Source organism: Equus asinus, chromosome 6 (assembly GCF_041296235.1).
Source record: "Equus asinus isolate D_3611 breed Donkey chromosome 6, EquAss-T2T_v2, whole genome shotgun sequence".
Lineage (NCBI taxonomy): Eukaryota > Metazoa > Chordata > Mammalia > Perissodactyla > Equidae > Equus > Equus asinus.
The window spans coordinates 49,990,294-50,015,093 of record NC_091795.1 but is presented as its reverse complement, the minus strand read 5'-3'; the positions used below and the strand labels follow the sequence as shown (position 1 = coordinate 50,015,093).

General features: G+C 37.6%; 1 protein-coding gene and 1 long non-coding RNA gene across 9 annotated transcripts in view; one reads left to right on the top strand and one right to left on the bottom strand.

The window, feature by feature from the left end:
• The window catches only part of EHBP1 (EH domain binding protein 1), a 483,620-nt gene that overhangs the window by 53,386 nt on the left and 405,434 nt on the right, over positions 1–24,800 (top strand). For 4 of the 8 annotated variants that reach the window (XM_070512743.1, XM_014836811.3, XM_014836807.3 and 1 more), the window contains exons 1-2: positions 14,716–14,762; positions 20,038–20,142. The gene's annotated coding sequence lies outside the window, so the exon portion shown is untranslated. Of the gene's footprint in view, positions 1–8,624; positions 8,695–14,147; positions 14,234–14,711; positions 14,956–20,037; positions 20,143–24,800 lie in introns of those variants that run through there. The other 4 variants (XM_070512730.1, XM_070512734.1, XM_070512736.1 and 1 more) reach the window with 3 other exon arrangements.
• On the bottom strand, positions 3,027–12,842 carry LOC139045579 (uncharacterized). Its single transcript, XR_011504272.1, has 4 exons — positions 12,744–12,842; positions 8,766–8,815; positions 7,910–8,005; positions 3,027–3,163 (listed from the first exon to the last, which is right to left on the bottom strand). It is a non-coding gene; the product is annotated as an uncharacterized lncRNA (long non-coding RNA).

Here is a 24,800-nt window from a genome sequence, read left to right as displayed (position 1 = left end):
GAGAAGAGGGCTTCTTACTGATGGTGGGGGGCAGGAGGATGAGTCATATATTCTGACCCTCTAGACCTCTTCCCTCACTTGTTTCTCAGCCAGACTCTCATCCACCAGGCAGAAGATTGGAAAATTCTTCCCTGGGAATCTGACCAGAACAAGAGGAAAATGTAAAAATACTGACTTCAGAAGTCCTCCAAGAAACACCTTAAAGTAAATTTCAAAGTTGGCAAGACCTGTCCACTTGCTCAGGGCTTTCAATCAGTTTTTTATTCCCCATTATTAATCAAAAGCAAAAAAACAAGAATTCCAGATATTTGAGGACAGTCCCCAATGAAAAAGATACAGATCCAAATAAACACAAGAAAAAGGCAACATGGAGCAACAGCCACTGTGCAGGGAGGAGAAAACAAACAAATAAGAATTCCTATATCCTCAGATAATAGACAGCACTGCATACATGAAACAAGAACAGGATGCTGTAAGAAAGGATCATTTAGGGGCTGGCCTGGTGGTATAGTGCTTAAGTTTGCACGCTCTGCTTTGGCGGCCTGGGGTTCGCAGGTTTGGGTCCCAGGTGCGGAGTTGGCACCACTGGTCAAGCCATGCTGTGGCGGCATCCCACATAAAATAGAGGAGGATTGGCACAGATGTTACCTCAGGGCCAATCTTCCTCACACAAAAAAAGGAAAGGATCATTTGGAGAACACAAAAGAGACCTTAGAAATTAAAACCATAATCATGAAATTTAAAAATAGAAGGGCTAGAGTTTAAGATTAAGGATTTTCTCAGAGAGTAGAACAAAGAGAAGACAAAGAAGAAAGTAAGAAAGTGAGAGGTCTTTTCTAGAAGGTTCACCATCCAAACAAATAAGAGCTCCAGAAAGAGAGAGCAATGTAATGGAGCGGAGAAAATCATCAATGAAATAATTCGAGAAAATTCTCAGAACTGAGGAACATAAGTTGTCAGATCAAAAGGGCCTATAGAGTCCTAAGCACAATGGATGAAAATAGACCCTCACAAAGGCACACTGTAAAATTTCAGAACTCTGAGACAAAGAGAATTTATGTAAGTTTCTAGAGAGGAATAAATAGGTCACATGAAGAGAATTAAGAATCCAAGGAACTTCAGACATCTCCACAGTGACACTATGAATAAAAAGACAATGGAGCAATACCTTTAAAGTTCTGAAGGAAAATTGCTTCCAACCTAGAATTTTATACCCAGAAAAACCATCAATCAAGCAGGGCTACTGTATTGCTTAACTCCAAGGAGCAACTTCAGAATACAGTGTTGTACAATTAAATGGCTTACAGTCAAGTTTGAGGATAGAACAAAGACATGTTCAGACATTCAAGTCTCAAAAACTTATTTCCCATACACTCTTTCTTAAAAGACTACTGAGGAATGTGCTTTACTAAAACAAGAAAGTAAACCAAGAAAGAGGAAGACATGGGATATAAGCAGGACTGGCTATGTGGGCATCAATCTGTACAGTTGCACAAGTTCCCACACATAGAAGGGCACCATACTTGATTTAATGCTCTGCTGTTACCATCTTGAAATTCACAGTAATTTTTCAAAAAGGGACTCTGCATTTTCATTTTTCACTGAGCCCCACAAATTATGCATTCCAGTCCTGGATACTAGAAACAGGTGATCCAACTCAGAAGAAAGGTAAAGGGAATCTCCATGAGGACAGTGAAGGGAGATTCCAGGAGAGCTATCAACGTACATAGAGGACAACTATCCCAGAGAGGAGCATGAGACACAACACACAGACATGTTGGTGGCTGTCACAGCCAAGTTTCCACTGCTATTTTACCCTTTTTCAACCTGATGACAGAATGCTTGAATGAGACTTGTCCAGATTCTTATCTATGTCATGACCATTTGTTAATAAGTGCCTGCTCTCTTTTCCATGCCCTACTGCCTCATTTCATGTCAACAAACTTTTTCTTAAACCTACCTCTGAGGGCTGGAGGTAAGGTAGGAAATAGAGAGCGTCTCAGACCCTCTGACCATATTTCTGCCTGACTCCTGTATCAGGCTCACTTGGCAGCCTTGCCAGATGCCCTGTGCAGATGTGCAGAGCCCTGTGTTTGCTAGGACTATGCTTATGACCTTGCCCACTGACTTGCCCAGAAAGGGCTCTTCTAAACTCTCGGGGAAGCTGATACCAACGGATTCTGTTGCATTCATCCTTGAGTTTTAAATTAATAGTGTAACTTTGATCTTTCTTTATGCAGCTACCAAATTTCAAAACTAAGCAATATGTTGTTTGGGTATATAAACATAGGTGGTAAAACCACCAAGAAAGCAGGGAATGACTAACACAAAAGTGCAAACTAGTAGTAACCTCAGGACCATTGAGGGAGAGTTAGCAGAGGAGGATACAACTGGAGTAGGCACAGTACCTTTTAAGTTCCTTATAACAGCACCTTATAAGATGCTGTTAATATTTTATTCTTAAACTAGGCTAGGAGTTGAGGTCATAGATACTAGTTTTTAATTCTTCTTTAAACTGTGCCTATATTTTAATAAACTCTCCTGAATGCATAATACAGAACAATAAAATAAAATAGTGAATGTCAATGCTGTTATCATTGGATAAATTTAATCAATGGCCACATTTAGCCGTTGAGCTACACCAGTCCACATAGTGCTTTCATCATGGAAATTAAAGACCATCTTTTCAAATAAAAGACCTTACACCATCCAGTCCAACCTCCTTTTTGTTTGTAACCATTATTATTTTGACTGGTTTTGGTATATCCTCATACCATATAAGTTGCAGTATAAACTTACTAGTTCCTGTTGTTTTAGATGCTTGGTGAGTTATTAGACTTCCTACTGGTGTTTCTGCCTTTCTCCTTCATCTGAGTCCTTTATCTTTTTGAAGGGTGTGCTCAAGATTTTCTTCATTTACCTTGATAATTTCATTTTGCTCAGCTATATGGGGTGGGGTGGTACATAGGGAGACTGAAGGAACAAACTCTGTTTTTTCCTATCAAGCTCTCCTGCCTTTACTTCTCCCCGAGAATGTATCCATTTGGGGTTTACTCAGTTCAATGCAAAGAGTTTGGAGAGCTGGGATCTTTTTCCCAATCTGAGTATGAACTGACTCACTGACATATTTCTCAAGAGGTCCGTTGGTCCAATGAGTAATATCCTGGAAGAAACATGAGTTATTGTTAGTCATAATTATTCCTTTACCATTTCTGGAAAGCCTTTGAAGGAATCAGCAATATCTATCATCAAAAGCTGTTTTGTCTGCAGTTTCTGTGATTGTATTCAACTTGTTCATGGCAGAGACTTTTTCTTCCTAAGATGATGGCTTTCCTTCTATAAAAGGTATCCACTATTTAGCCCACCTGCAGAAAGGAAGTTGGCACAGATTCTGAAGAGCCAATCAATTACTTAGCTGTTCTTGAACAAGTAACCCTTTCTTGATAGCTCTAGAATTTCACTGAAATTGCAGAAGTTGAGTAACTTGTCAGCTGATCATTTGTAACCAATAAAACTAAAAGATAATTCACCTTTATTTAAGTCTTGGGTAAATAAACAAGATCTATAATTCTGGAATGTGTCTTAAGGGTTGACTGTACTATGGAATTACATCTAGACAAGATTTTACTGTAGTACTTGGCATTCCTGACATGAAGGAATTAGAAAGCTAAGTCAGAACCATACCTATTAACTTGTTAGTTGTTTTCATGGTATAATGCGTAAAATACGAGTTGAAGCACTGAGATATAAGAACTATTAGTTATAATTAATTAGATATAGTTATAACTTTTTTTGGTGGCAAAGGACTGAAACTCTTTGGTACAAGCTTATTAAAAATGTGAAATTCATTATAATATGGATACAAGGGAATCAACAAAAGCCAAGGACAGAAATGTGATTTACCCTCAAGAAGGGATTGGAACCAGAAACTCTTTTTCTCAACTCTGCTCCTCCCTGCACATCCTTTTTCTTTCTTTGAAGATCAGCTTTTCTTTGCTTCTTGGTTGAATGAGGCCACTCTTTTGTTAGTTCTATGTTAGTCAGGATAGTCTAGACTATGCTGAAGCAAGAAATAAACCCTAAAACATAAATAGCATAAAGATTTTTTCCCTCACTCATGTCACAATTTTCTATGGGATGGGTAGACCTTCTCTATCTTATAACTGTGTCATCTGGAACGTGTGGCCTCCAAGGTCACTGTGGTGGGGGAAAAGAAAGTGGAGTGATATGAGGGATATTTTCAACAGCCAAGCCTAAAAGTGGCTTGTATCACTTCTGTCCATTTTCCATTGGCCAGAACTTAGTCAGATTGCCCCAAACTAACTGCAAGGCAAACTGGGAAATGGAGAGGAGCATATGGATACTTAGTGAGCACTAGCAGTCTCAGTTACATCTCCAGTCAACAGACAACCCAGACCCATTAGTCAAACTTCTCGTTTTTTGGTAGTGTTTCTATTCGTCCAAATTCCAAATTCCCAGGGAAGAGACTCTAGCCCCAACTTTGTTCCAATATCGACCCTGATCCAATATGCTCTGTCTTGGAGAGAGCATCATGTTAAACAGAATGGCTGCCAGATTCCCACCATTTTCAATATGTGACTCAAATGTGGAAAGGAAGGACAGTACTCAGAAAGAGTAGGCCCTTTAGACAATTAGTGTCCACTACTTGGAGGCATATTTTACTTCCGAAGCCTCTGAGAATCAGTCTCTCTCTTATGCTATTTCTCAATAATGGTATCTGTGTTTTGTGGAATTCTTTATTTTAAAGATGAAAATATAGTGAACCTGCTTGGAAGAGTTAGGACTTTTTTTTACTGCTTCTCTCTCTAAGATATTTTTCCACAGGACCCACCTCTGGAAATAAGGTGCTTGAGTTGTGAGGGTGGTTACCAGACGTATAAATGTGGAAATCATTTTTCCTGATCTCAGTTGAGAGCTACCAGAACACAAAAGTGGCACTGGAGTCCTTCCAAATAGACCCCAGTGGTAGTCACTAGGATTATTCCAAGTATTCCCATTCTCTTCTCCTTCTGGATATATGGAAAGGTTGTAATTTTTTGTCTCCTTTGCAGTTAGGTGTGGACATGTGACTTGCTTAAGCCAATGAAATGGAAACAGAAGTGACATATTAGAGGCTTTAAGAGCCAGTGTATAATTTACTATATTTTCTTCACATATTTGTAAAAATACTTGTTGAGATAGAGTAGCTCAGCTTGGATGCCCCTGCCTACACACGCTGGACATTTAGCACGGGCAAACAATCAACTTTTGTTGTGTTGAGCCATGGAGACTTTGGGCTGTTTGTTACTGTAGATAACCTAGTCCTGTCTACTGCACCTCCATTTATAGCCATCCATACCACAAGGGACCCCACCGCCCATATGCATGGTCATATGTGGAAATCCTACTCAAAGCAGAGTACTCTTCCTTCTCTATCCCTGGGAGGGCCAGCTGTGTGGTTTATACCAGCTTGGCAGTGACTGTGGCACTTAAGTCCATTTGCATGGCCTCTTATTGCAAAACCATATGCATTACAGGACCACAGATATTTCAAATTGGCAAACCTTTGAATATGGAGGACTATAGGATAGATTATATTTGAAGTAAATATTTAGACACTCTTCACTCCTGCAACCTTTCAGAAGGATAGGCTAATTCACAATGTTTACTACAGACTGCCTGCACAGACTATGCTTTGTTAAAGATTAGGTAAAGATGAAGTGCTAAATAGACAGCAAGGAAGAGCATGAGACAGTGCTGTGGTTCCATACAAACAAAGCCTGCTTGTCTTGCTGCAGCAGCTGTAACATCCTTCACAGGCTCCAGACTAATAAGCCACACTTCAACTCCCTATCTAACAAGCTTTGCTTAAAAAAGATGTCCTCAGGTCAAATCAAGAATCAGGCAAATCTCATTACTTGTTAAAGGACCACATTTTACTTTAGTCATTAAAGATAAAAGAATTAAAGAGGTATATGGAGATAAAGAGGAAATTCTAAGAGCTCTAACAGGTAGGACCCAGCATATGACCAAAGTGAATCTGAAAATCTTAGGAAAAGTATTAATGGCACAAGCCAAGGAGTACCTTAAAGACACCAGAGGTGAAGGTAATGTAATGAAAACTGCTTGAGAGCAGCAAGAAAGGAGCCCTCAGCTGAAGGCACGGTCCTGAACCTAAATACTTGATTGTACATCTCCTCCTCACCATTCCCCAAAATGCTTGTTCTCCACTTTGGCTTTAACACCCCAAAATTACGGTTTTGGAACTCCTCCAAAAAAGCTTAGCATCTCCCATGCATGCTGTTCCTGCCTGGTGATCAGCACTAGGCTTGTCTTAGGCTCAGGGCCATGGCCAAGTCTTAGACTGTGTGCAACTAAGAAAAGATGGCTCATCTTCCTTGCAGATGTTGCTAAGAGCAAGATGTTCAGCCTGGAGAGCGAAGCACAGACCATATTTCAGACTCCACTGACCCTCTTGGCCTGACCCTGAGGTACAGGGCCCAACCTGCACATCTGTACCTAGCACCCTGCATTTGCCCACTACCCTTGAATTCTTTCATTATCCAGCCTGGGAGCGGCAGTGTACAAAAGTTTGCAACTTGGCACAAAATTACCCAAAGAAGCTTTGGTGATGACCAGGAGGAGGAGGAGAATGATAATAATAATAATTATAACTATTAGTTGTTAGTCATTAGTAATATTATTATGATTATGAGTTAGTATGGCAATTAGATTTATAGGATACTCCCAGAAAAGCCAGTTTAATGAATAATGCTGCTAAATTCTCATGCTAATAATATTGGTTTAAATTCTTGTTCCTGGGAGCAAGGGCTACAAGCTCAAATCTCAAATGGGAGGAGAAAGGAGAGCATGAGGAAGAGAAGGAGATGAAGGATAAAGAGGAGAGAGCAGAGAGTTAACTCCTTTCTTAGGCCACATGTTGAAATTAGTGATGTTTTCTTTGGGCATTTTTCTACCTCCTTTCTACACCTCTCTTAGGGTTCCCTGTGTCCTCATTGTGTTCACACACACACACACACACACACACACACACTGCCCCACTTCCAGAAGATTATCATGCTCTACAATTATCTACTTTTCTTTCTCTAGCAAACAAAATTCCATCTTCTTGGTGCAGCTTGTTTGTAAGAAGGAAAGCAATCTGGCTGAACTACACTATATGAAGATGAGACTAACAGATGATTCATTGCTTTCCTAGAAGTTTTTTTCCCTCTCTTTTTTTTATTTGTTTATTTTCAAGAGGATGCTTATGGAAAAGAAGACCCATCCCTAGCTGGATGCTTGCTCCTGGAAACAGCTCCCCTGAGCTGTTCTTGCTTCCTGTAATTTCTTTCCTCTTTTCCCTTAGGTACATCTGATTTTCGAGAAGCTCTAATTTTTTTCTACAATGATTCCCTTGCAGAGAGAAGCAGGGACCTTGGTGGCGGGGTGGTCTTACGGAGAGAGGAATGGAACAGAGGTTGTGTCCATTTTTTAGTTGGGGACTACACATACTAGGTATAAGGCAGGTTCCGAGGCAGGCTGGGAGCCTTATGTGGATATCATATATCCACGCCCGGCAGCAGTACACATTCTAGGTCCTAAAAATCTTTGCAGAAAAAGAGTGTTTTCTGTAGTGAGACATGCCTGATTAGATTCAAGTCAAACATGAATCAATGCAGATAATGAGATCATTACAGTGTGCATTATATTACTGTCAGTGTTTCCCTCCAGTGGCGTTGAGTTGCCTGAAATTTTACATTATGGGAAATTATCTTTTTAATCAAATTACTTCATCATGAATAGCATTGTTCTATAGTGAACACTAAGTGAGCTAATGATGCCCCCCCTTTAAAACAAATATGATATGGGAAGAGAAAGTTGTATTTTAATGGATCCCCAATTATACCTGAGTCAGTATTAGTGGAGGTTGATAAAGACAGACTCATTCTTGCAATATTGATCCCACAGTCTGTAGAAAGTACCAAGAATGTCATCTTGAAATCTGAAACAAAGTAAATCCATTATTTTAATTCATATTTCAGGACTTCAGTAGGAAATCACTCAAGTTACATATCTTAAGGCTTTTGCTAGAGTTTCCCCAGCTTCTTGCCTCTGCTTCTTTTGCACAAACATAAAAAAAGGAATGTGCTGGTCTTTTTATTTTTATTTTAAAAACAGAAATTGGAAGAACTTGTTGAGCATATTTGATACGACTAGGCTGAAGAACAGTTAGAGGAATTGTCTCCTTGGAATCAATTTGGGTCGGGGAAAGCTTGCTCAGCAGCGTCCTGCCACCCAGGGTACTCGGTGCTCTCCAGAGAGACCAATATCCTCGGGCTGCTCAGTGGGAGGGGTGAACAACGTCATTAGTCCCTTGGTTTAAACAAAGGAGGCCCACAATGGCTATTTTGTTTTCAGCTTTGCCAAAGAACAAGGCTAAAGAGCATGTTACTCATGATTAATTCTGGAGAAAAAATTCCATGCAACTAGAATATTTTCCAAGATTTAAAACAAAACAAACAATATTTTCAACCCATATCAAAACCCTCTGAGGACAACTGATATTGCGCCGTGTGGAGAGTGCTGAGGAAAACGTGCTATTTGTTCTTATTCTTTTCTAGGCCTCATCCTTATGGCGCATTTTAAGGCTGACAAGACAAAAGCAGAGGCAAGGCTGCCAGTGGACAAATGGTGAGTGGGCAGCATGGGGCAGAACACAGAGGGAATTGAGGGGTGGGAGGTGGAGGCAGCTCACCACTCACCGTAGGATCCTGAGTCAGTCACTTAACCTCATGGATCTGAGTCTCTTCACCTGTAAAATGGGATATGGGGCTAGATCAGTTGTCTCAACCTTCTCTAGGAGGCCTTTGCAGATTACTCAGGTTATATTTCTACTTCCTCTTCAGTACACCATTTTAAATTCCCTAATCATAACCTTCTCTTAGGCATAAGTACATATGGATTTATATTTTATCAGCAACTATAGAATTTCGATCCTGGTATGTGTAAACTGCAGATCACTCCTTCCACAGGTAGCTGGGGAAAGAGAGAAATGGAGGTTGGAAATAGAAAAGGAACTAAAGCGAGACAAAGTCGAGATTTTTGGAATGAACACCGAGGCAGGACCAAGGAAGACAAGCAGTAATAATCCCGGGCTTTGGAAGCACTTCCTGTGGTATCAGTGGGGAGAGACAGGGGAGATATGCGTGTACCTGGCATGAAGTTACCATGGGCAGATCCAGGGCTGCAAAACTCTGGGTATTGGGGGAGATCAATTCTCAAAGGTTTTTTTCCATCTCAAGCCTCCAACGTTTCTCTGAGACCCAGATATTTAGGAGGCAAGGCCCAGGAGATGGGAATCAAACTTCATCTTAGGCTTGATTCCCCCCAAAATAATACCCTAAAACAAGGATTTTAATGCAACCTGTTTGTTTAGATGTTACCCTAGGAAGTCAATACAAAGTGTTAATGAACACATTGCTGCTATGGTCAACTGGGGCCCAGTCCCACTGGAGACCTCTGGACACTGTGTATCCCTCACCTCTGAGTCGTCACACCTCAGGGATGAAATCTGGAGCATTTAGCCACCAACTATCTTTTACTCCTGGAAGCATTCAGTCCCCAGCACTTCCAGCAGGCTCCCAACCAGGTCAGCCCCTGCAGCTGGAAAAAGCCTTCAAGCAGAGTTGCAGATACTTGTAGTAGGAAGCCCTTGGTGCCCAAGGAATATGGACAGGACAATAGTGTGTCTGATAGACACCACCAAGTTATAAAATAAGAAAGACCTTGAACATTCAGAAGAGGACCAGCCCAAGAAAGAATTCTTCTCACTCTGTGTATTTTTAACAATCCTGCAAAATGATTTATAAACATCTTCTTGAAACTGCAGAAAAGAAGATACTGAAAGGTATCTTGCTAGTGAGTATGAAATGGTAAAGGGTTGAATATCCTTGTAGTAGTCATGACTACAAAGATGTATAAAAGTCATATTTATTTGAGTACAAGAAAACATAATTCTAATGGTTTTCAGAGGTTTACTCCAAACATCATTTTCCCTAACATGGTTTCCGCCATAGGGATTTAAGTCCTCTGTCTCAGAGTTCTTAAGAACATGGTCTCCATAGTTGAGGAACCACTGTTGTACAGGCTTTTGTTATTTCATTTTTTATTTATATTGTTCAACCCCATTAGAAACTGAGTTCTCTACAGTGATGCAGCTCTCTGAACTTTTCATGGTACCCAAAACAGCTCCTTGAACATAGTAGTTCTTCAGTACTCTTGTTGATGCCATCCTAGTTTTTGTCAACAGTTGCACAGTTGTATTTCCAAAACTATTAGGGAAATGATACAAATTTATAAGGGAAAAATCTACCTTGATGACAAACGGTCAAAGATATGAACAGTTCATGTGAGAGGAGGAGGTTCACACAGGAACGGTAAACCAGTGTGAAACATGCTAAGCTCCTCTAATAACTGTAATAGGAATCTATTGTTTGGTCTGGCCGGAGCGCTTCCTTTTGGCACCCTGTCTTTGGGTTAATGCTCTTCCTTCCACTCCAGACAGCTCTGAGGGACCACCAGTTATAGTGCCCCACTCCCTGGCCACAGTTGATAGGTTTAGGAGTGAGCAACGTGCTCAAGCTAGGCCAGTAAGGATCCTTGCCCAGGAATGTGGAATTGGCAAAGACATGCAGTCATCGTCAATATGAAGCATGGGAGCTCTCGGAGGCCAGGTTTCCTACTATGTAGAAGAGCCTGGGTTGAGAAAATGAAACCAATGCACAGACCAAAGCAGAGACAGAGGGAGGAAACAAGCACCCAGCTGTATTGCTGCTTTTCCTTCCTATAAAAGGTTGAGATTTTTTTACTTGAAACCAAAGGCTCCATCTAATACAATGGAAAAATACAAATGTAAATAAATGCAAGATAGGATCCTTGTACCAACAAAATAAGAACAACAGTACACAAAGATGAAAGTTTGGATGCACCTGATGATTCTGTAAGCTAATGCTTTTTTCTGGAAAGCATCTTGGACACATGTGACGTGAATCAGAGATTAAACCTTTAAAATTCTTCACAACCCTGAGCTTATAATTCCATGATTAATAGAAATGATCAAACACTTTATCCAAGTTATAGTAATTTGGGTTGATGAAAAGAAAGAAATTAGCATTTATTGAGTTTTGGAATGCAACAAATAGTATGCTAAGAACCCTGTGTAATAATAAAGCTAACAATATTGAACAGTTACGATGTGTTAAGCACAGTTCTAAGGGCTTATGTGTATAAACTATCTCATATAATTCTCAAACTAATCATATGAGGTGGGTACTATTATTATTCCTATGTCTTAGATGAGGAAATGGTGCCTCAGAGAGGTTAAGTAATTTGCCCAAGTTCACACAGATGGTAAGTGGTAGAGCTAGGATTCAAACGTAGCCAGTCTATCAGATCTCACCCCTTAGCTATACATTAATATTACTTTATTTAGCTTTGGAAAATGTAACATATACCAAGGAGGTAATTCAAAGGAAAGAAAAGACATATGGATGTGTGTACAAGTACTCATCAGTATAACTAAAAACTAGGAAAAGCCCACATACACACCTATCAGGAAACAGGAGGACAGCAAATATGATGCTTTGATACAATAAAACATTACTGCTGGGAGGAATGATAAAAATGAGAAAAAATAAAAAGTGGGGAAAGGATTATAGAAAACAATAGCAGATGAAACAAAGTATAATTTAGAATGATAATTAGTGCTTCCTAACAATGATGCACAATTATTCTTATGCAAGGAGCAGAATGGAAAAAGTCTTCAGGGTTTACGAAAAGGTGAAATTTGAAGAGGATTTTTTTAGTAAGTTCATGTTGCTATTGGTACTTAGATACTCCTATTTAACTTTCATTGTGAAGTTGATCCAATACCCAATTAAAAGCAAACTTATTAAAGATTTAAAGTAACGTTAATAGATGAAAATAAAGAGAGGCCTGCAAGATTAAAAAGTTTTTTTTTAATTAGAAAAGCCTCATTTGAAGAATATAAATAAAAATGGGAAGGACTGTATAATGTACTGAGAGAAGAAGTATAAATAAAAAAGGTAAACACATTTCCTCACGTGCCCCTTAGCGTCTTGCTCCAGTGCTGCCATCCTGAGGCCCCCACCCGGAAGCTTCCTCAGAGCAAATGTGTTACAGGACTTCGTTTGTCTCTCTTATGGTGCTTGCTCCTTTCCACCTTGTCTTAGAGCTATCTGTGTCCTGGTTCCCTTCTCACCCATAAGCTCTGTAAAGGTAGCAGCCATATGTCTTCAACATCATTGTAGACCCCAGATGCCCCACATAATGCCACATGGTGGGTGCCCAACACGTGTTTGTTAGATGAAAAAGTGTTCTTATAAGAATAAAGAGACTTGGAAGGCATAGTTTTGAACAATAAGCAACTGAGATTGGGGATATTAGAATGGTTGTCCTTCAGAAAGTGATTTTTTCTGCCAGATTGAGGAGATGAGTGGTGTAGTTCTGATGGACTCCAGAAGAGTAGCAGAAGCATAAGGTGATTTTGATTTCATGAGCTCTGAGGCCAATATATCTGGAGATGATGAAAACAACCATAAGTTCTGATTGATGATTGCAGCTGGCAAAGAACATTGAAAAGAGAGAAGCTGAAGAAAGAGTAAATGGGAATAGAAAATCAGAGAAGACATTTTGGAGGTGTTATCCCAAAGAAGTCTTACCGTCTTTCTGTCAAAAGGCCCAGGGTCCATCTTTTTATGGCTGTTTAAAATAAAAAGCCAGGTTTTCTGTTTCCACCTCCTTTAATTGTAGTGAGTTCATTGGTATCAGCAAAGTGGGTTGGACATTCTTTCACACACACACACACAAACACACACACACACACACACACACACACGTGGCTCTTCAGTGACCTTTCCTCCCCTACCGCACTTCCCCATCAACTCATCAGATAAACTAAGTAATTGTTGGCTATGCATAAGTATCCATCTGGCTTTCACCGAATAGACATGAAAATGCTTTGCTTTTACAAAAACTTATGTGGGGAACTTGTATCTCAAAAGAGATGTTTGTAATACCAAAGTGTATTTTGTTTTATTAAATCCAGATTGTTGGGTGGAGTCCCTTAGCTAAAAGTCACTCTCAAGCAAAACGAATTGTTTGTTATTCTCACAAAGAATTTACAGGAAGCAATTTGTAAAGGTTGCCATCAGGCTGAAGTCATTGTTGGCACTAGGAATCAGTGTGTCATCAACCTCAGGGCAGTCATTTAACCTGGGTCTGCTCAGAGAAATCTCCATAATGCAAGGAAAATTGAATTCTACTGCCTCAGATTACAGTCACTTTTAATATTATTCCAATTTGATGAAGGAGTTTAAAATATTTGACATATCAGTTTCTCTCATCCTGCCACTAATAGAAATATCCATTTTACATGTGCTTAACACTGGTCCTGTCATTACTGGCTATTTCAAAAATAGTTTTTTTAAATCTACTCTCCTTTGCTTGTTGTACTCAGGAAGTTGCTATAGGCATAGCTAGGAAACGAATGATTTGACAACTTATTCTGGCCCATTCCATCCAGTAGCCTGCCTGCCTGCTAATAGTAGCAAAAAAATTTCTACTTATCCTGAAGGAACTATCCTACAATCTAGCTGACAGATGGGACAATTGTTCTAGGTAGGCCTATGGGGGCTTCATTATAGCAGAGAAACCCTGGATCCAGGCATGCACTGAAGATGGACAGTTCTGTGCTCCCAATTTCTCCCGATGTCTTTATTTTTATCATCCTGGGCAAACAGGGCTAAAAAATGGAAACACATAGATTCAAACCATTAGCAAACATTAGACCAGTTCCTTATGTTTCCAACATCAAATGGGAAAACAAGGTCTTGGCAAAATCAAAATGATCATTTTTTAGGTTTAGCTAAATAATGCTCAAATCGTTTATAGATTCAGCAAAAATGTATTGAGTGCTGTGAGCCATCAGCACAAAGTAGACTAAAAATAATGCAGAAAAATCTTACTGTACATACTCCCCAACTAGTAAATGATTTTGAATGTATGTTTTCCTGACTATACTTTGACAACATTCACATACTAATGTTAAAATCCCTCTGTCTCAGATGGAAGATGCGGCAACCATCAAGTCCAAGTGCTTAAGGATGCTTCACTCCGTTGAATAATTATCCTGGAAAAAGACTTAGGAGAAGTATGTGGTCCCCTCTTTCTCTTGTCCAAACACAAAGCTGCCCTTTGTGTAGCAGCTGAGACTGCTGTTTATAAGCCCTGTCATCCAGCACCCTGGTCTCTGGGCCTCCCAAGTTGATCAAGATTTGTTGATTGAATGAAGCCCTCTTTTGCTGACGGCCCGTGACCGGTGTGGCCTGTTGGCTGCTAACATCCTCCAACAGCTGATGCTTATAGTGTGACATGATTTGGGCTGATAGCACTTCCACAGCCCACCTGTTGTTCCCATCGCTTGTCCGTTCCACAGCTGATTAGGCAGCCTCCTGTCTGTGGTTCTCATGCATCTGGGCCAAAGAAATTAATTTGCACTCATCATTCTTAGTTGCAGCTGGCTAATTGGACTCTAGGGTCACTTCTTTGTCTTATATAATTAATCAAAGTCTACTTAGTTAATGATTGCAGTATTTGTCCAACAGATATCTATTGAACATTTACTATGTGTCCGGGCACTGTGCAAGGTGCAGAGGACACAACAGGCCACGCAAGTTCTGGTAGCCTAAAAAATTAACTTATTTCTCTAATTTCTACCTAGTTTTTCTTTTTTTAAGTTGAAAAAATGTTTTAAAAATTAAGTAAGAAATCAAGATCCCTTCCTTTGTAATTTCTTCTATTGCTTCAAGCTCCTAGAAAGTATAATCTCTCTAGAGATCTGATCAACTTTCACTCACTCTTGTTTATTCGCTTGTGAGTTTAAAGATATTTTGTTACCTAAGACTTCTGGAATATATTTGGGGGGGGGGTGGTATGAAGTATTTGATCTAAAATAATTTAATTTGAATTTCTAATGAATGATTCTCACAAACATCTATTTTAAAACCTTCTCTATTGTTTTGCACTTGGTTGTTTTTTAATCCTTGTAAATAACTGGGCCTGTTTCTGAGGTTTTTCTTCTATTTCACTGACTTATATTTCTATGTTGTTTGCTCATTGTCCTTTCTCTTTTTTAGAATATTTTTGTTATCCTTACCTCTTTACTTTTCTAAATGAGTATTATGACATTCTTTTTAAATTCTAAAGAGAATTCCATTTTTGTTTTGATTGGGATTGAATTAAATTTAAAAAGACCATGTTAAGAATTGACATCTTTACAATATTTTATTCTTCCTAGATGTTATTGTCCAATAAACTTTATTACTTGGTTTATATAGCCAAACACTTCTTATTAAGTCCACTCCCTTTATATGTATTTTATTGCTATTGTAAATTGAATCTCTTTTTTAAGTTACATTTTTCTAGTTTAATAACTGTTGAGATTCAAGAATCTTAATGGCTTTTCTATATTTTATAATTTATCTCACTGTCTATTATTCTATTAAATCTAAAAATTTTAGCTGATTCCTTAGGCATTTTGTTAGATACATAATCAATTGTCTTCAAATAGTAATGTTTATGTTTCTCCCATTATTTATTTCTCTTGGGTTTGTTTCGTCTCTCTTCTTACACTGGCCTGAACTCCCAAAACAATATTAAATCAGAATGATGATAGAGGGCACGTCTCTAGTAATATCATTTTAAGTATGTCTCCTCATGCCTTAAGTTAATCAGTAGCACTGAGTAAGGGAAGGGAAATGGCAGAAAGTTTAGGATCAAACATTTCTGCGTGGAAAACTTGACCTTTATAAATTTAATAAGTATGACCAGCTTATGCTTCTTGGTCTTCTGAGCAAGATCTAGAAATTATGATATTGTGGTGCTATTAGTAAAATTGAATCAGGAACTGGAAATATGATATTTGTCACAAATTGAAGCTTTATTCTAATATCTCAGGAAGACATTGCTATAACTTTCACAAAGTCATAGTTTGAATGTCGGGTTCTCCAAAAATTGTATGTCATGCTGATTTCAAAGGCAATGTAGCTACTAAGGAATAAATTATGATTTTGAACAACAGTATCAAGAACATTCGTTCTTTCAGTGTGCTATACTCCTAGAAAAACTACTGGAAGTCAAAATTATATAAGAGAAGCCAAGTTTTTCCATAGAAATATTGGCATAATAAATCCACAGTTGAATTCATAACTAAGGGTCAAATATCCAAATTTTCCCAGCAATGACTACAAACAGCATAGTAGATAAAATATAAATGTTATATAATATAAAGCTTCTCCATAAACTAACTTATTAATTTATTGACTAGGGCAGCACAGTTACCCATCATGTGACTTTTTATTTCCTAGAGCATCATCATCTTCTGTAACCATTTCTCATTTTTTGGTCATTTCTTCCTATTTTAAATAAAGTAAAGGAAAAAGTGAAGGAAAACACTTAACAAGGTCATAAACCACAGAAGGGCTTCTTTGGTGTGTTGATTTAGAGCAGGATTTGGAGCATAGGTTTTAGAGTAAGGCATACTTGGGCACAAGGCCTGGTTCTGCCTATTGTTCATTTAAAAATATTTAGTGAATTCTAGATGCTTGGGATACAACAGTGGACAAAACAGACAACATCCCCACTCTCATAGAGTTTACATTTTAGGACCTCTTCTGGCCATGACATAAGAAAGTCTTTAACATCTCTAGGCTTCAACTTCCTCCTTCATAAAATAAGAATAACAGCACCTACCTCATAGGGTCATTTAAAAAATTAAATTAGGTAATGTCTGTGAAGCACCTAGCACTTGTAAGAGGTCAATAACTGGCAGTTGGTTTTTATATTTTAAATATCTGCTTTTGAAAAAAATTGTAAGAAATACTCATTGTAGAAAAGGAGAGCATTTAAATCATCCATAATCTTATCATCTAGAGATAACTATTATTATTATTTTAATATATACTTCCAAATTTCTTTTCTATACATATATTTTTAAAAAGAGAATCTACAGCACGTACTTTTATTTTGAGATCCATTTTGCCCAATTGCTCTTCAGAAGGGTTGACCAGTGTATACTCCCACCAGTTGTATGTGGGAGTGCCTGTCTCTCTTTGGAGAGATTTAATGTCAATTGAAAACTTTTTGAAAGAATGCTGCTCTCATTAGATCATGCGAATTTTGCTATAGCTATTGACTATGACTTCTAAGTTAAAAAATGAGACCACTGGATCCATGCCATAATCAGAGATCATTTGGCTGCAAAGACGCACTCAAGTTACTTGAAAAATAGAGAGTGTCTTCTAAGGCTATGCGTGGACTTGAGCCAGAACCAGAATCAGAAAGCCATCAGGGCCCCAAATACTCCTGCCTTCCTCTCCGGAACCTCATCAACAAACTCATGGGCTCTCTGCTTCTCTCCATGCATCTGCTTGTGCCACCCTCCAGAGCTTGGGTTCCAACTTGCACATGGCCCATAGGGCCACTTTGTGATCTTTCAGTCCAGCTTTTATGGTTATTTACCCTCACCTCAATTTGCAATTCCAAGTTTCTGAAAAAGGAATCTAATTGACCCAGCTCATTTTCTTCTGAACAGTCTACAGATGAGTGCTTTGGGTCAGGTGTCCCTCCTTTGTCCAATCTGCTGTGGCCAAGCGATAGGATCATGTAATGTAGAGTATGACCATTAGAGCATCAGGAGATGTGAGCAGGGAAGGGTATATGAGAAAGTAGGAATATTTGGAACATTCTAACTAAGGATCTTTGCCAGATGTAAGGGGTAGTCTAATAGATATAATTTTGATGGTCTAATATTTGGAAGATATTTTAATGGTTTATGGAGGCAATGGTTTGGAATATTTGAAATTAGAACTGTCCCTCAAAATGTAGGGTGTATAGTCACCATTTCTAGAGCAAACAAAGTATACTAGAAAAAAGTCATAGCATCTGAAATCAGATGATTTTAGAGTACTTTCTAGCAAATATTCAATAAATATTACCTAAAAATAATACATATAAGACTTAAAGATCAGTTTACCCCTTATTCCACTGCCTTGAAAAGAAATTTTCTGCTTTTTTGAACTATGCATGTCATCAGCAGTAAGAGCTTCCCCTTGTAATATGATATTATGCAGAGTATACTCGCCTTTTAAATGTATGCACTAATCCTGACTTGTGGTGAATTGTCATCTTTTGATCCTGCTTAGCATACTGGGATATCACTGTATCAAGAAGCCTCAAAGTTTGGCTTAAATAATGGCTGGAGTCAAAATCGCATAACCTTGATATAATCCTGTATCTAGAATATCAAATGTCCTCCCACCTATGGCCCAGTTCTGGTTTTAGTCTTATAAAAATGAATTGGTGGGAGAAAATATTTGCAAACCACATATCTAACAAAAGCCTTACATTTAGAATATATATTTCTTTTAAAAACTCTCAAACCTCAACAGTGAAAAACAAACAATACCGTTATAAAATGGGCAAAAGACATAAAGAGATTTCACAGAAGAGAATGTACGGTTTGCAAATAATGACATGAAAAGATGCTCAACATCATTAGCCATTAGGGAAATGCAAGTTAAAACCTCAGTGAGATATCATTACTCACCTATCAGAATGACTAAAATTAAAAAATAGTGATCATACTAAGTACTGGTGAGGATGCAGAGAAACTGGATCTGTCATACATTGTAGTTGGGAATGTAAAATGATAGAGACACACTGGAAAACAGTTTGGCATCTTCATACAAAACTAAATATGCAACTCAGCAATAACACTCTTGGACATTTATCCCAGAAAAATGAAAACTTGTGTTCACACAAAACCTGTACAAGGATGTTCATTGCAGCTTTCTTCCTACTCGCAAAATACTGGAAACAGTCCAAATACCCTTTAGTGGACGAATGGTTGAACACACTCTGTACATCCATATAGTGGAATACTACTCAACAATAAAAATGAGTGAACTATTGATACATGAAACAACCTAGATGGATCTTAAGGGCGTTATGACTAGTGAAAAAAGTCAATCTCAAAAGGCTAAATGCAGCAAGATTCCATTTTTATCACATTTTTGAAATAACAAAACTATGGAGATGGAGAAGAGGTTAGTGGTAGCCAGACGACAAGGAGGGGATGAGGTGGGGGAGGGCTAATACAAAGTGGTGGCACAAGGGAATTCTTTTGTGATGATGCAACAGCTGAATCTTGATTTTAGTTGTGGTTACATGAATCTATACATGGGATTAAACTGTATAAAGCTACACACACACACACACACACACATGAATGCAGGTTAAAAAAATGGTGACGACTGAGTAACATAGCAACTGTGATTGGTACATTAACAGTAATGTACCAGTATCAATCTCCTAGTTTTATTATAGTATGGTTATATAAGATGACACAGTGAAGGGTACGTGGGACTCTTTATGCTATAGGTGCAACTTCCTGTGAATCTATAATTATTTCAAAATAAAAAGCTTTAAAAAATGAATTGTAACCATTACTACAGCACTGATATTTTTTTACTTTTATCAGCTATTTTCAGGGATATTGAAGAATTGAATTTACCAGGCAAAGATAAGATAATGATGCTGCTATTTTAAAAACAATCTTGTCCAAAAGGAATATTATCTTTTGAAGTAGTCATCTTGGAAGTTTGACCATTTATGCAAATATTTTGGGTCATTGTAGATAAAATGTTTTAGAAATCCTCTTTTGTAATTGCCTGCAGAGATCATGAGCCATAGGCAAGTATGTAACCTATTACTTTATAGGACACTGTCTTGAGCTAAGATATTATCTTCCTACCTCCGTTTACTTCTTCTTAGTTCCATACATTTCCAGAATAAAGATGAGCTTATCTGGCACAGGTGGGACACTCCTAAGAAAAAGGAAAAAAAGAGGGTCCATCAGTTTCTTCTAATCAAAGGAAGATGTTTTCTCTGTTTCAGTCACTGGAAAACTTGTGCTGTGAACTTGTCAAGTGTGAAACATTGTCCAGATGTGATAGAGGACTATGAATTTTCCTCGTGTCAATGCCTTTCCTTGTTGCCAAGGTATGGGATATTTGAAAGAAATTGAAGCAGCACTCATTTATTTTAAAGCAGTTGAATAGCTAAATCAAGGAAACTTTTGATTTTTTTTTTAATTGAAGTTTTCTCAGCTCTTGGTCTTTGGGGAACTAAATGCCTCCAGGAGATGCAACTTGAGGTTCCATTGTGGCTCACAAGGTTGTATTTTCTTACTGATGTGGCCAGAAGGTGAGGAAATGGAGCTTAAATCTGGGAAAGGAAAAACAAATATATCATGTATTTGTTCAAGGAAGTATAGGTATTGAGATCCAAACTGGCCATGTGGATTTTGCAGATATTACCTGAAATCCTCATTTATTTCCTGTTGAAGAGCTGCCCTTAGCTCAGTGGAATCACAGATTTTGAAACATTATCTTACTATTCAGTAGAAATAAAGTCACAATTTCAAAAGAGATTCATAAATTTTGAGGAGCATGACTCATGCTATAAGTTTCTTCAATTGCCCTTAGATTACAAACTCTGAATTAATAAATTGTCTCTAGCCAAGTTGCTCCATTTTAAGAAAAGTTCATTGAACTGAAAGTAATGCCAAATCTTTGAAATTTTAGAGGCAAGTATATGAATCTTGGTATTATACTAAATTTTATGGCTATGTAGTCAATCCTGGCTATTGCTTCGATCTACCTACTTGTGAAAAATTATATCCTCTTTTGAAGAAACTATTGAAATAAAAGAAAAAGCTACCAAATTTGATGTTAATCTGGAGTCCAAATTGAGACCAAATATACTTGCAGCATTAGACTAGATCTATAGACCTAGGCTTGTGTGCTTTGGAAGAAGTGATTATTCAGCTTTAGAACTATATTTGTATTACAGGCCAAAACTGCACCCCGCCCCCTGCCCCGCCCCCCACCATAAACTGAGAATGAGCTGAGAGTAAACTGAGGGTGGGGAATAGCTTTCCTGGAGTGAAAAGGTGGATGATAATCTGGATGAAATCCAGAAGCAAGGCACCAATGTCTGTAGTGTTGTCTATTTGTGTAGGTGGGCCCAGATCCAAAACAGAATGCACAAATATTTGAATACTCCAGTATTATTTTGTTCTAGAATATATACAGGTTTGGTTCTGGTACCAGTTAAATCCCTAAATTTTGTCATTGTTTCTGTAATTCACACAAATGCACAAAAAATGGAGTTGGAGTTCAAATTCTTTCTTGTTTAGGATTTTGGGGAGTTATAGTTTATTTCCATTCCACTCAGCTTTAAATTATAAATTTCTATGAAATATATTTTGTACACTTGATCTTGTCTATTATATCCGTTTGTATATGTTAATTTTATTTTTATTGAAAAAGTAACTCAATAAATATGGTTGTTATAGAATACACTATTTGTAAAGTAGGTGAAAATCTCCAACCACTCACATATCCCCCCAACCCCTTTCCACTCAACAAGTAGACACAGTCAAACTTTTGGTATCTTTCTAGACTTCTTTGAAGAACATGCAGGCATACTTATTTGTTTTCACAAAAATCATACTCTGCATATCGTTACATAACTTTTCACAAATAATTCATCAGACTTACCTCTAATCTTTAAATGGCTACAGAGGTTTCCATTTTATGACTATTTCAGCATCCGTTCAACCATTCTCCTATTGTTGATATTTAGGTTGTCTCAAATTTTTAGCTATTACATATAATGTTCCTTATACATATATCCGTGCACAGTTGTACAAGTATTACTATAGAATATAAATCTAAAAGTATTAGTTAAAAATATTTTTAATTTTGATAGTTATTCATGTGTTGTGATGATAGCTATTTGTTATTTGACACTTGTGGTTCCAAATAGATTGTCATAGTTGACGCTGTACCAGAAGTATATGATTTTTCTTTTCCCCATACCCTAGGCAACCCTGGATTTCATCAATGTGTTTGATTTATGGTAATTTGATGGATTAAAATGGAATCTCTCTCTCTCTTTCTTTTTTTACTGAGGAAGGCTAGCCCTCAGCTAACATCTGTGCCAATTTTCCTCTGCTTTATATGTGGGTCACTGTCACAGCTTTACCAACGAGTGGTGTAGGTCTGCACCTGGGATCCGAACCTGTGAACCCAGGCTGCCGAAGCCAAACTTAACCACCATGCCGCAGGGCTGGCCCCTGAAATCTCATTTCTAATTTGCATTTTCTTAATTGTCGGTGAAGCTGAACATCTTTTCATGTTTATTGTTTTAGCATTTTGTTCTTTAGTGTACTACTTGTTCACATTTTTTGCCTTTTTCCCTGTTGGGTGTTTTCCTTTTTAAAATTTGTTTATTTAAAGTTGTTTTTATACTAGGGATAGTATTCTTTCTCTGTTGTAAATGTCTTTTACAGAAGTTTTATATTTTTATGTGGTCATTTGTCCATCTTCTCCTGTGTGACTTCTGAGTTCTGTGTCTTAGGAAGACCTTTTCATCTCAAGGTTATACAAAGATTTCCTATATTTTATTCTAAAAGTTTTCCTTTTTACATTTAGCAATTTAATCCCTTTGGAATTTAGTTTTTAAAATGTGTAGTATTAAGAGAACTCTAATTTTTTCTCCTAAATGGACATACAGTTGACCCCAAACTCTTTATTGATTAGTCCATTCTTTCCACAATGGTTTGAAGTGATGTATTTTTCACATGCCAAATTACGAATTTATATGGATCTGTTTCTGAACACTATTTTATCCATTGATCTATTTCTGTACCAATATTCTATAACTTTAGCCATGATAGCTTTATAGTAAGCTTTGTTACTTAAAGTATTGAGTTCCTTCTCATTATTTTTATTCTTATGACTTGCTTTATAATTTTTGCAATTTAATCACTCAAATGAACTTAGAATTATGTTGCCAATTTCCATTAAAAAATCTCACTGGGGGCTGGCCCCGTGGCCGAGTGGTTAAGTCTGTGCACTCCGCTGCAGGCGGCCCAGTGTTTCATTGGTTCGAATCCTGGGCACGGACATGGCACTGCTCATCAGACCACGCTGAGGCAGCGTCCCACATGCCACAACTAGAAGGACCCACAATGAAGAATATGCAACTATGTACTGGGGGGCTTTGGGGAGAAAAAGGAAAAAATAAAATCTTTTAAAAAAAATCTCATTGGAGCTTTTAAATTTGAGACAATTTGTCTTTATAACATCACATCTTCCCATCTAGAATCATAACATGTTTTTCTCTTTTTCTGGGTTCTTTTAGATACTTTCTAGAAAATTTTATAGTTTTCTTCATCTCCTGCATATTTTGGGATAAGGTTGTTCCATTGCAGTTGATAGTTTAGTTGGTAATACAAATGGAGTCTTTTTTCATTATTTCTGATTGATTACTGTTGGTATCTACAAAGGCTATCAGTAATTTGCATATTGATCTTATGTCTGTCTTCCTTACTACTATCTCTTATTTAATAGTTTTTTAATCAATTCTTTTGTCTTTTTTAGATACATACACATGACATTTTGTCTTATCTTTTCTAATATCTCTCTTTTTATGTATTATCTGTATGTGTGTGTACATATGTATGTGTGTATGTATGTAAGTGTCTATCTAGCCACAGAAAGAATAAAGTAATTTTTTTCACCTTATTACATTGGTTAGGGTTTCCAGAACATTGTTGAACAATATCAGTGATGACAAGCATTTTTTGTTGTTTCTGATTCCAATGGACATCTCTCTCTATTGCTTTAAGATTTCATATAAAGTTTGCTATTGACTTCTGATAGATACTCTTTATCAAATTGAGTAAGTTTTTCTTTATTCCTAGCTTACCAAAATGTTTGTCAAAGGGCCAGCCCCATGGCCAAGTGGTTAAAGTTCCGTGCGCTCCACTTCAGGGGCCTAGGTTCATGGGTTTGGATCCTGGGTGTGGACCTACTCTACTCATCAGCTATGCTGCAGAGGGATCCCACATACAAAGTAGAGGAAGATTGGCCTGGGTGTTAGCTCAGGGCTAACCTTCCTCAAGCGAAAAAAGGGAAGGATTGGCAACAGATGTTTGCTCAGAGCGAATCTTCCTCACATACACACACACACACTTACCCACACAAATTGTCAAGAACTGGTGTTCCCTTTTCTGAATCTATAAAACTGAGTAAATGACTTTTACTATGTTAATATCATGAATTAAAGTAATAGATTTTCTGCTGTTGAACTGTGCTTCCATTTCTAAATTCTATTTCATCATGATGTATTGCTTTTTCACTTATTGCTATATTTAGTTTGCTAATATTTAATTTAAATTCTTTGTACTTATATTCATGGATGAGATTAGACTACAATTTTTTATTGTTTGTTTCTTGTGTATAATTTTTGTCTAGTATTGGTATAAATATTATGATAAACTTATAGAAGGAATTTGACAGATTTCCATCTCTTTCCGTAATCTGAAACAGTTTAAATGATGTAGAAGTTACCTGTACCTTAAAGGTTTGGAAAAATTTACTCACAAAATCACCTGGGCCTGGAAATTTTGAGAGAAGAATATATTTGACTAACTTAAAAATATTTAAGGATATTGATCTATTTTTTACCTTTTCTTGTACATAGTTTGGCAAATTTGTATTTTCCTAGAAACTCTTCCATTTCATCCAGTTTCTCAATGTATTGCTATAAAGTTGCATATGCTATTTTAATATCTTTAACATCTCCTA